The sequence below is a fragment of the Melospiza melodia genome, chromosome 4, assembly GCF_035770615.1.
Source record: "Melospiza melodia melodia isolate bMelMel2 chromosome 4, bMelMel2.pri, whole genome shotgun sequence".
NCBI classification, from domain to species: domain Eukaryota; kingdom Metazoa; phylum Chordata; class Aves; order Passeriformes; family Passerellidae; genus Melospiza; species Melospiza melodia.
Window position 1 is genome coordinate 80,447,549 of NC_086197.1, and position 12,946 is coordinate 80,460,494.

Sequence of the window (12,946 nt, forward strand, 5' to 3'; positions counted from 1 at the left end):
CAATGTAAGTAATGAACTATGGTTAAAGCACATATCTACAATGATGTACAGTTTGTGTAAGGGCTAAGGTAAGTAACTAAAAATAAGGACTGAGAACCTGAAGTTGGTACTTTTGGACATCCAACTCCTGAAGCAGGAAAATAGTATACACAAAAATTAGGCTGTCCTCAGATGCTTTAAAGGCAGATATTGGATTTTTTCTTTTTCAAATAGCACAAACAAATGTCTTATATTTGATAACATAAGCTAAGTATCAGTATGGTCCTACACAGAAAAAAACTTCAAAGGTAATATGTGGATATAAAAAAATTCTTTCTTGAAATATGTTGAAATGCACTGCACAGTAGTTAGAGCTGCCAAAAGGAAGTTGGAGTATCCTCTTTCCCATGAATACAAATTTTATTTCTCTGTATAACTTATGATTTGTTATACATATTTCCAGATATTTTCAGGTATTAATTTCAGTGCACTTTGCTGATTGCAGCTGCTGACTGAAATATTTATCAAATTTTAATAGAGTACAGGGCAGAGCTAGGCAATCAATGTATTGATCTGATTTTTAAAAAGACTATTTCTAGGTAAAATGTGGGCTATATTAGCCAGAGTAGAAGTGTCAGAGGGCATGAAGGATTTTAAACCACAACAGAGAAAGTGTATTTCCAGACTCTCTCCCAGCCAGGTAGGGAGCTTTCCAATGTAGATATTTGTTTACAAGCAGGATAAAAATGCAGAAAATGTGACAGAAGACACATCACATCTGTTTGGACCTGAAAAATGTGAGAGTAGGGTAACTTACACACTAGATTTATTTGAATTAGCTCTGGCCTACCTACTAGCAATATCTGTCTGGAGGGTTTAATTCAGAATGTGTGAATTTAAGTGACTTGCATTAAAGATTAGTTTCATGGCAACAATCAGAGACTGGATAAGGGGTCACATTTGATACAAACATCACTAATGAACCAAAGGCATTAATCTTTTTTGTATGGCTGAGTAGCATGTGACTGGGAGACTAGTAAGTTTTATATTAAATGTATGATTTTATGTACTTAAACTATGACTTATTTGAACACAGTTCTCCCAGGAAGAAGATAATGGTTTTTCCTCACAGTAAGCTAATCACTGGAGAATAGTTAAGGACTAAGTCAGTCAATAGGTGAAGACAGCCAGATCCCTAATTTTGCATTGTCAAAACAAATTATTTTAACTTCTTCCAGAAGTAGTTCTTGTGTTTCAAGGGAAAACACGGGTCAAAGCAACAGTGCAAACCATGCAAGAGGTCAACTGGATATATTTTGTCAGTCTACTAAGGACCTGTGTTTCAGTACCTGGAGAAATATTTCACAGAAATGTAGCAGGAAAGGTATAAAAAACTTTGCTTGGGGAAGGATGTCTGTCACTAACAATCTCAGTTTTAGGAAAAAAAGTGCTGGAGCAAGGATGTGAGAAGATCAAGGCCCCTTAGGCAGCTGAAGTCTGAGCTGGGTTCTCAGTGGGAAAGTCTTAACCAAACATTCTGAACACCGTATTTGTTACCTCGTTAGCTTCAAAATTCTTTTTGTTTAACTTCCCCTAGTAAGTGAAATGTTTATTTTGGTTTTATTATCAATATTTTTCCTATGGAGAATCCCCAGGGGAATTATATCTTCTATATTATTTCACTAGTACTCCTAAATGGATAATATTCCTTTATATATTTTCCCCTCCACTGTACTTACAAGTTTTCTTAGTTAATTATTACCTGCTAACAGTGATTAGTATGCTGTCTTTTCTCCTCTTTGAGCATAAGCATAGAATCATTGAATCAGAATGGACCTATTACAAATTTCAGAGGTACATGAGAGCTCATCTCAAACAGTGTTCTTTCATTTAAAATTACCTTACACCAACCGTCTTTGAACCACTACTCATATTACAGTATACTTTTTTGGTGTTGTAGTGGTTTTGGTTCATCAATCTGAGTTTCCTGGCCAATGCACTAATTAAATGTAGTAGGTCTAATGCTAGTCAAAAGCCAGTGCACCTACTAGAACTATTTACTTATTTTCTGCTGCGAGATTAAGAATTAGGAGGAGTGCAAAGCAGGCTCAAACTTCAAAGGGTGTACAGAAAACTTTATTCACAGAATTAAAAGAAAAATAATAAGAAATCAGGAGAAACTTTCAGAACACTTCTCCTCCCCCCACACCCTCTTTTCTTCCCCACTGACAATGTAAACAGACAAAACCTGGGACTTTCAGTCATTTTACCACCTCTAAAAGAGTCTTTCTTCAGTTCACTTGGGGAGTGGAGTCTCTCTTGCCATGCCATGGAGACTTCTCCACAAGAAACAGTTCTCTCATGGCTTCAATGTCACAGCAAATCACCCACCCAGGAAAGGAAAATCTGTTCAGCGTAAAAGTCCCTCCCATGCCTTTCAGCCTTCCCACAGCAGCTTTCATGTGCCACATCAACTTATGGGGTACTATTTTAAGGATGAGCTGTTTAAAAGCCAAGGTTCTCTTTATCTATCTCTGTGATCATCTTCATCTCTGGGAACAGAGGTTTTCTTCTTCTTCCATGGAGCAAAGGGTATTCATCACATCTGTCTCTGTTCAAGCTTCTCATTTGGATCACAGCTTCTTCAACATCTGATTACTGCAGCACGATTGTCTTTACTCATGTCTACAGTTTGAATGCTCCACCTCCCATGCTCTCCATGAATTACAGAGATATTCTAGTGTATCATTGTCCATCACCATGGCCTTACAATAGAATTTCAGCCCAGGACTAAGGCATCTCATTCTCCTCCCATCTGGGATTTCACTCCTTCTTTACTGACCTTGATGTCTTCATGTTGCTTCTCTACAGGTCTTCACCTTTTCCTTTTCTCTCACTTGAGAGAGGATTGATGTCTGCAAGTTTCATCTGTGCAGTAAAAGAGTTAATATCTCACCTGGGCCTTCAGATGGCCGTGTGATCTCTGTCGGGCACTGGCCAGAGCTCTTTATGGTGGAGGATTCTCCAGCAGCTGCACTGGGGGAGGTTGGAGCAGCGAAGATCTCAGCAGCCGGGCTAGGGCTGAGCAGCAGCACGCTGTGGGCTGATGGCTTCCCTTCCCTTCCCCCTGACTGGCAGCTGCAGGCAAAACTCGGCAGGAGCAGAATTTCAGCCATGTTGCACCAGCCCGGGTGGGTCTTAGCGGAGCCGGCCTGCCCCAAGCAGCGCTGCAGCAGAGCAGGGCCCGGCCCTGCCTGACCTGACTGGGCTGCGGGGCATGGCCTGGCCAGCCCGGTTACCTATTGCAAAGCTGGAAGCAAGAGGGGTTTTCCTGGGCTTTTTCATTTTAAAATGTGAATGTCACAGAGGTGTGTTCAGCTCTTTAACTGGATTACCAGCGGGCCTATTCTCAGAGCGAGCCAGCAATTGGTTTTGCCAGGCATGGAGGAAGCTCTTAGCAACTTCTCTTAAAATATCACTTCCATGGCTGGCTCCCCACCAAAAATCAATTAATGCAAAACCAGCGCATAAGGGAGCCATGTTGTAGCAGTTCTATGTTCCCCTTGGCATGCCTTTTGTAGCTCCAGACTCCGGAGCTCTGGGTTTTGTGGTTTTCTGAATCCTCACCCTAGGTGCAACCCCAACCCAGTGGTAACTGCCCTTGTTAAGGAATTACAAAGTCTTTCTCCTTCTCTGATCCGTATTTTCCTATTGATTAAATATATTCAATAAATATAAATAAATAAATAATATTTATAAATAAATAAAATAATTTATTTATATTTATTCAATAAATAAATTTATTGATTAAATATAAAGAAATAATATAAATATATTAAATAAATTCCTATTGATTATATATATCCACAATTATAAAATTAAATGATATTATTGTATAATTATAAATTATAATTTATTAGATATAAATATAAAAATCTCACTGCAAATTCCACTACATCCTAGTTTTGCCACATCAAATGCTTCTGTGATATTTGACTATGTGTTTTAAGCCAAAGACAGGCATTTTTCCAGTATCTTTTACTTATTTTCTTGTGGTGTTCAATTTATGTTCATCAATGTAAGCTGTGAGTACTTTTACCTTTAGCTGAGTGTAATGCAAATCAAGGTTGCACACCTAGTTGAAACTGATGTTTTTAACTGATGTTAAAAACTCTATTTCGTTATTTTGAAGTTTCTGTTTGTCCATACAAACATGTATGGTGCATGTGTAGTGCATCCTTCCCCTTCAAACACTCTGAAGGCCGTAAGGATCCTTAAATCCTGGTAAAAGCACTATCAAAACTTCTGTCATAATGGTATGAAGCAAACACAAATAATTCAAGTCTAAGTGATGCAATTATTTGCTTCCAGCTATAAGGTTCCAGTTCTATAAGTCTTCCTACAATGTTGAAATCAAAGGTTTTAACTATGGTTACAAAATCTGTTAGACGAAGCATGTCTCTAATAATTTATTTGTATACACACTTGCTACTCACATTATGTGGCTGCCAACCACACAAGTAAATATAGATATATTTTACTTGTTTTCAAAAAAAAAACAAATATGAAATGTTTCTTTATTTTAAAAAAAGTTTGTTTTTCCATAACCCAATTGATTTTGTATTTACTACTTGTAACAAGCATTTTTATTTGTTTGTCATCTCTGGATATTGTCACAGTGGTGTATATCCAAATTTGTATTTGATACCACTCTTCCATTAAGTTTATAGCTGATGATAAGAAACTTTGATATTTCAGCATGTGGAAGCAAAGCCAGGGGATGCTAGCAGCAGTAAAGAATATATTCAGAGGCTCTGTACTGCATAAGTTACCACAGCAAGGAGAGAATGGTAGAAAACATCAGTGTGTTGCTGATGTTTGTATCATGAAATTGAATAGATGGCAGATTGTTCAAAGGGGAAGTTTCGGTCATTCTGAAACATGCAGGCATCCCACATAGTCAGACTGACTAGTGTTCATGAAGATTCCATGGTGATGGATGAGATCTTGCAGCATTATGGAATAATATTCTCTCCGACTGTAATATTCCTAAACCCTATACAGTGAACTACGCTTCGATGTGTGCATCAGAAGCACATTTGGGCAGGTCATTTTTTCTGAAGACCACTGTGCTTTTCAAGACTTACAAGGGGCAGCCATTTTGTGGGAACCTGACTGCATGAAAATTTGTACAGAGTACATTATAAAGGATTTGCATATGCTGAAATATGGCATTGTGGTGTTCAGTCTGAAGCAGCCAGCCTTCATCTATTTCTGTACCCAGAAATGCTTGAGATACTATCTCTTTGTGTTTCAAGAAAAAAATTGCACTGAACCACAGATATGACCTGTTGTGTTTGATAGTCAGGATGGTTCCACCAGGAAGATCATAAAAGGAGCACAAGAGAGCCTAGGTACAGTGATTCTGAGAGTGATTACAGACTATAGGATCTTTTTAGTTTTTTTCATGGGGCAAGCAGGGGCTACTGAGAAGAGGTCTCAGGGTAGTTGCTGTGGCAACATTGTCCACAGTATGAAAACTGAAGTTTTCATTCAGTCATTAGTGACCACAAAACAGCAGGCACATTTTTTACTGCACAGATATTGGTTTCCACCCTGTTCTTTTTTCACTTCCTGTGGAGAAAGCTAATTCCTATTTTCCTAGTTTAGATACTACTGCTGACATACAATATTTACCAATGTTACTGCCAGACTCAATGTAGAAAATGTGCCTGTGTATTAGTGGACGTAACTTGCATTTCTTTGAAAGTATAAGTCACATATACAGTGTATTTACACTGAATTTGTCTAGTGTATAGTCACTCTACAAACCCTAAACCTAAGCACTTGTTCCATACTTTTATTCTCTCAGAGAAGCAATTGGACCCTGAGTTCAGGTGTGTTTTTAATAGAAGAACTTAATGAAAAAAATATTTCTTAAGAGTATTACAGTCATTTGTCTAAATGTCACAGATGTTCCACAGATTGTATAGTCAGCTTCTTCAGGGAAGAGAAAGAAGATTGCCTTTGCGGATTATCATTTTGCCCTTTCTCTAAGATGCTCACATTAAGGCAAATTAAATGATTGCCTAAGAAAGCCCTTTGAAGCTTGATGGAAGCAAGCATCTTCTAAGCAGTTCTTCAATTCATAATCTCTCTCCTTCCATACTGTAACTTTAATTAGTCATGTTACAATATTCAACGGTAATGGATTTAATTAGATAACTGGATGACCATGTCTTGCAAATAATTATGAATGTTTTCATAATTATGAAGACATTATGACAACCAGCGTGCTGAATTTTTAAAAGTGAATGAAAAGCTGTCTAGTGGATTAATTCTCATGCATAAACTCTTGCCCTAAAATCTTCAATCTGCAATATTTAGTTGGAATGTTCACACATTAAGAACTACCTCAACAGTTTCCCTATTACTCTTCAGATCCTTTTCTTCTGATACCTTATTTCAAACTCTATTTTTGTAAATGCTCTGCAACATACAGTGCCTGTGCTAGTAAATGTTCTAAGCTATCAGTGAGTAAATGACTTTGGAAATTAGTTGGAGGTTGATTCTTTGCCTCATTTGCCCCCCCAAAGTAGCCAAACTGTAATTGATTTTGATGGCATTCACAAAGTGCCTTGGCCTGTTGAATAATGAAGGAGCACTTACAAAGACAGCCACTGAATATAGCAACAATTATGTGGGGTATCAATGAGACATCATTAAAAGTTAAATGCTTCTGCACTTAATCAACTTTGCCCTACCTTTAACAGCTTTGTTGCTTTAGGAAATCTGCAAAGTTTCAAGTGTCAGTGTGTTGTATATGTTTTACATCCATCAATTCAGAGAAATGTTCGCTCAGGGTAAGCATGTCTTGTCCTGACATATTTAAGGAGCTGTTAAAGCATAAAAGAAAAATGATAGACAATTACTGGTGCTGGGAAAATGTCAGGCCCTGCATATGTGTGCTGAATGGACCATTTGTCACTCACATGGTCATAGTGCCCTAAGGACAGCATCATCTTACTCTATTTTTTGATTACTCACAGGTAGCAAAAGAAATGTCAGATTTTTTTTTTAGTTAAAACAGATTCAGCCAATCAGCTATCAAGTAATTCGTCTTCAGGATTTTTAGCTGGTTTATGCAAATTTTTTATGATTGAAAGTGGTGATTATAGCTGTGTCTTAACAATAATTTATTAAACTTTTTACGTATGTAGTAGAAGTTGTGAGGAGTTTAAGAAGCTAATGAACCTATGCTATGCAGTCATGGTTTTTACACTTGCTACCCACCTCAGTCAATGTCTGAAGAAAAAAAATGCCTAATTTATTTACCTTGCATGCATCAGTCTACTGAGCAGTAATGAATGGACACAGGACACTAAGGTCACACTGGTATTTAAAAATACCATATACTGTAGGATGAGGAGGATTTTTGAAAGCATGCACAATATAATTTCTCTAAAGAGAATTTGCTCTAGATAATTAAAGTTTTAGGATAGTAGCCCTGTGTTTGAATCCTGAGCCATTGGTCCCACTTACTTCAAAAACCATAGCAATATCAATCCTTGCAGTAAAAAATGGGGTAGAGGTCATGTTTTCTGACATTAGCATGGGATGTGGGACCTCTGTGGTTTAAGCAAGGTGTAATATTTTGTCAGACTAGGTCTGGATAGCTTTCTTCAGTGTTTCTTCTATACATCCTACTAAAATATCTATTGTGCAGGCCCTACCTGCACTTTCTGCCACACTCAAAAAGTACAGATCTTGGCACTTACCACTTAGAAGTTACTCCAAGAACTGCCTCAAGGAAAAGTACTTGATCAAGCTTTATCTATGCATGCCTTGTAAAGTCATTATCCTTTTCCAGCATAATCCCTTAAAAAAAATCTTCAGATCCTATAAAAACACAGAATATACCTCTTCTTCTAATAAAGAAGGAGACAAAGCTGGATCCTGAAATCAAGCAACATGACATGACTTAAAATACTTAGATCTAGTATCTACTACAGCAAATGTGTCTTGGTGAGAGCTAGGTGGAATGTGTAGAGTACCAAGGAATGGATTAATGCATAAGCCTTGTGAACCATTGAGTGTGGATTCTTGAATTCCATTTCTGAACGTTCTCCTCAGAGTCTTTAATAATTTTTAGCCTATAAACTTGTCAAAGGCTTCTTGAAAATCCAGATATACTACGTACGTGGTTCCTCTTAGTCCACATTCTGCAACACTTTTGAAGAACTCCGGTAGATCAGTGAGGCAGGGTTTCTTTCTGTTAACTCAGCTGTGATGCTCCTTTTCCCAGACACTATTTTATTAATGCATTCTGCTGCCATAATATTTATAATAGACCATGTCATCTAACCAGAGACAGAAGTCAGACTTACCAGGATGCAGTGTTTAAGATTTCCTCTAGAGTACTTTCTGTGCCTGGGAATTATACTGGCAGCTCACCAACACACTGACACAGTTGCTGCTCATGATGACAGGTTACACTCTTGGCCAACTGCTCTGCAATTTCACATATGAGCACTGTCTTGGTGAATATTATCCAATCCCACTGATTTTCTAAGATCTCACAGAAAAATCTGTTAGGTCTCATAATTTCTGCAAATTTGTTTCACTGATCTATCTCCTCTGACCTGTTACAAAAAAAGTGCATCAGGTGTGGAATTCTCCCCAGATTGCTTCACTAGTGAAGGAAAAGCAAAGAACTTGCTGAACTGCCTTTTTTTTTTTGTGATACTATCATCTCTGACAACGGCCTGAGGTTGTTCTTGATTATTCTCTATGTGAGTCAGTCCATGGCAATGGGTCTTTTATCTAACAACCTGAAGAATTTAAGTCATCAATTAATGATCTTTTGGTATATTTACTTTATCAATCACTTATTCACAGCCTACTAGAATTTTATTCCAGAAATATCTCTGTGAGCACCTCCCTCTGCTGTGGAAGGCTGACAATTTGCTCATGCTCTTTCTTATAAAAGCCTGGATATATTTGATATAAAAAATGTTAGCATGTTGTTAGTATTTGGTGCTATGGGATATTGTTTTTGTTTTGTAACTCATGTCTTACCTTAAGATTAGTGCAGTGGACCATTTATTTCTAAGTTTTTCTAGCAGGTCAATTTCTTTATTCCACAAGTTTAGTGGAGTGTAATTTTTCATATATTGCTGTCTTCATCTCTAAGTTACCTTTTAAAAAATTTATTTCAGCAATTTTTTCAAGTAAAATATTTTCCAATTATTGCTCAGTGTTAAAGCTGAACATTTGGAATGTTTAACAATATTTTACGTAGATCAAATAAAAAGCTATTTTTTCTGTCATAGAACAGAAAGTGGCAGGGACATAAATCAATAGACCATCAGTGATTGTCTGTTCTTTTTTTTCTCATATAATTCTCATATAATTTAGTAGAGCAATAGTGTCACAACATAATCTGCATTGTTTTTTTTCTGATATCTTCTATAGCAGTTTCGCTAGTAATGCATATTCTTAATTAAGGAGTTAAGGAGTTTTAATTTGAGTTATTAATGTGATCTGCCATGATTACATTCCAAAATACCGAGCAGCAGGTCTACTTACAAAACTGTGAATATTGAAAACAATACCTTCTCTTGCCTTAGAGGTCAGATCTTTTATTTCTCGGGTAGAAATACATTCCTGTAATAATACTGAAGTTGTATAATGACCTATTTAATTGATGCAAGGAAAAATCAGAAAAGTACTTTATAAAAGTTAGGATGGCTCTCTGCCAGATAATCGTCTGTCATCAAGTGCTGAAAACTCACTTAAAGTTTGCTAACAAATTTGCATTATTTTGTTGCCTCAGCAAAATATACTGAAGATAAAAAGAAGACTGCATTGAGGCATATTTAGATACCATGTTCATTTGGAGATGAGATATTCACAAAAGATCTCTCTGCCTTTACACAGGTAACTTTATTAATCTGTAGAACCTGTGTTGCAGAGATTTGGTTGTGGCAATGTCACCCCTGGGAGAATCTGGGATATTTCTTGTCCCCAAACAATATGATTGTTTATGTGGTTAAGCAAAATGATTGTGTTTGATACAGGTAAGATCAAGGGCCCTTAGTTTTTGTAAGACACTGAAGTCTCTCTCAACCTCAGTATGCAGAAAATTTCTTTCACGAATATGTTTACTTACAAGGCTAAATTATATTTGACCTTTATGACATTCATGACCCAGATACACTGTAAGAAAATGAAGGTTCCTCTAGTTCAGGTGTGTACCTATTAGTAAAGCTATGAATAAGGACAGCCTTCTACCTTCTGTGGACTCTAGCCAGGCTAGATTGCTTATTGCTCAAGGAGAGAGACTGAGGAATAACCTCACACCTAGTGAAGACTGTGCTAAGTACCTGGTCACTAGGGAAAAAAATTCTTTTGCAATTTTCTTCATACTTTGCTGTTTAATATCTGATATGGGCAGATAAAACATAGGGCAGAAAAAGTAAAAGATGAGGCTTCTGTCCTCACTAAGACCTGCATCTCTTTCTTTCCACAATGTGTAAAATGGGCCCACCTTTTTAAGGAAATGGGGAAACAGCACTTCAAAATCTACTCATCATCCTCTTTCAATAAGTGCCAGTTTGTGTCTCTCATTTTCACATCTCTATTCATTCACTTAGTAATTAACTCCCTTTTCTTCTTTTCCACACTGTGAGGGAGTCAATCCACATGGCCTCTTCTTGGTGACATGGTTTGGAACAGACAATGGAAGAACGTGAAGCTGTGCACTGGGAGGATATTTGCCAAAAACCCCACCTGGTAACACTACAAGGAAATCCCCAATAATGCAGTTTCTTTAAGACAGCCATCTTTAAAGCACTGCATGGCAGGGAGACTCGTGGGAAAACAAGAAGTTTAAAAGAAGCATCCAAGAAGCATAAAATTCTGGTTGGAGGGAAACCACCAATCAGATACCACAAGGACCTTGTATCCATCCATCTAGAGGATGAACAGCACAAGGGGAACGTGTAGACACCCACGTGTGGGGTGCTGTTATGTGACCTCATTCTCCATGACCAGCATTAGCTGAGGGAACAGTGCACACAGAACAATAAAACACTTGTATCTTAAACACAGTTGTTTAAATAGGGAAATAGGAAGGTGTACGTGCTTAAAATCCAGGTGTCCAGAGGTGTGGGACAAAGGGCGTCTGGGGATGCAACATGTATAAGACAGTGGTGAGGTTAGAACATCATGGGAATAGTGTTAGAAGAGTGTTGAGAAAATTTGAGGTGTTTGATAACATTTTTAAAGTGTCTATTAGTGCATTTTTTCAGTTGTATTGCTGGTATTGATCCTGGATGCACAGTTCTCTGGCTGTTGTTTAATTATGTGGAGGTACTTCATTTTAATTCTGGTCTGACTTAGACAATATTAATCAAACATTTTTTCTCTTCAGCACCAAACAACTTGCAAACTAGTCCTTGTTTTTCAAGGATGTGTTTCCAGCAATGGTGATTGATGGTTCTGGACTCTTCCCTTCATAAAGTTTCCAACGCTGTTTTTCCAAAGGAGCTGAGAGCATCCTGGATGAATGCTGAGCGACTAAGATTAGTCAGAAGGAAGGAACAATCCCAGAGAAGGTCAAATTGCACAAAAGAATTTGGGAGGAATGAGCTAGAAGAGATTTTATGACAGGTGGGAATGTGTGTGCTTGTTGAGAAATGAGGGTTCACAGCTTTTTTTTTCTGATAATCCCACACTGAAATATCTTCTATACTCTGCATCTATAATTTCATAGCAGCCCAAACAAGCTAAAGGACTTTAAAGCATTTTAAAAGCCATCTTTTCTTGTAATAATAAAAGTTTCTCAACCTCAGTAACTGCATAGAAGCTATAAATTAAAACTTATCCTGATGATTTTCACTGCTTCACTGGTTACATTTTCCGTACAGAAACGTTGCAGTGAAAAATTACTTACAGAGAAGTAACTAACCAGTATAAGATCCTACATAAATCCTGTGTGAGCTGGATGATTTGTTTCCAGTTCTTCGGTCAATAGCTGTATCCAAATTTATAGAGCTACCGTTGTGTCTGATCAACATTATTTTAAATGGAAGTCAGGTTTACATGGCACAGAAATTGTAAAACATTCAGACTCCTGGAGAATTTTTCATAACTAAAATATGATTTTACCTCTCTAATTGGAAAGTGGCTGTATTCAAGACCATAGTTCAATAATGGGAAAAACAGACAAGCTTTAAACTATTTAGCTCACGTACTGAGCACACTCAAGCCAATTTGCTCACACAGGGAGATGGAAAATCAGTCTGTGTAGAAATTCATGCTATCATGGTGATAGTACTTTAATTTAAAGTCAGCTCAGAGATTTCCCCATTCCCATGCTGTCTCTACTGGGCAGGCTTGGTCTAATTGGAGAGAAGACATTTCTGTTTTAAGTGTGGTGATTATATAAAATCCTAGATTTCACATGCTCATTTTGCTCAGTTTATGTGAAAATCTCCACTAACATCATAGAACAGCTGATACAAGTTGAGATATCACATATGAATAAATAACCAGTCTGAAGGTGTGCCTGACAACTGAACGCTGGAAGTCCACCCAGTGCAGGCCAATTGCCTTGTAATATTGGCTTCAACACTCATATTTGAAGTCTGTGTTTTCTGACTTGAACCTTCCCATGGTTGTTGTTTGTCTCAGAACTGAAACTGCAGAAAACAAGAATGAAAAGAAACTGAATTTTATCAAGCAAAGCATGCATTTCCTTCTTGACTGTAGCACTTATATAGAGAACACCAGCAGCTGAAGGGGAACAATTTGGGAACAACTCATTTTGCAGATGAACAACCCTCCTACAAGAGTTCCCCATCCCAGAGTCAGACTGGTAGAAGTCTCTCCAGTGCTTTTGAGCTGGAAGTTAGCATTCTCAGTATTACATTTTGAGAAACTGATATAAGATGGTAATATAGCT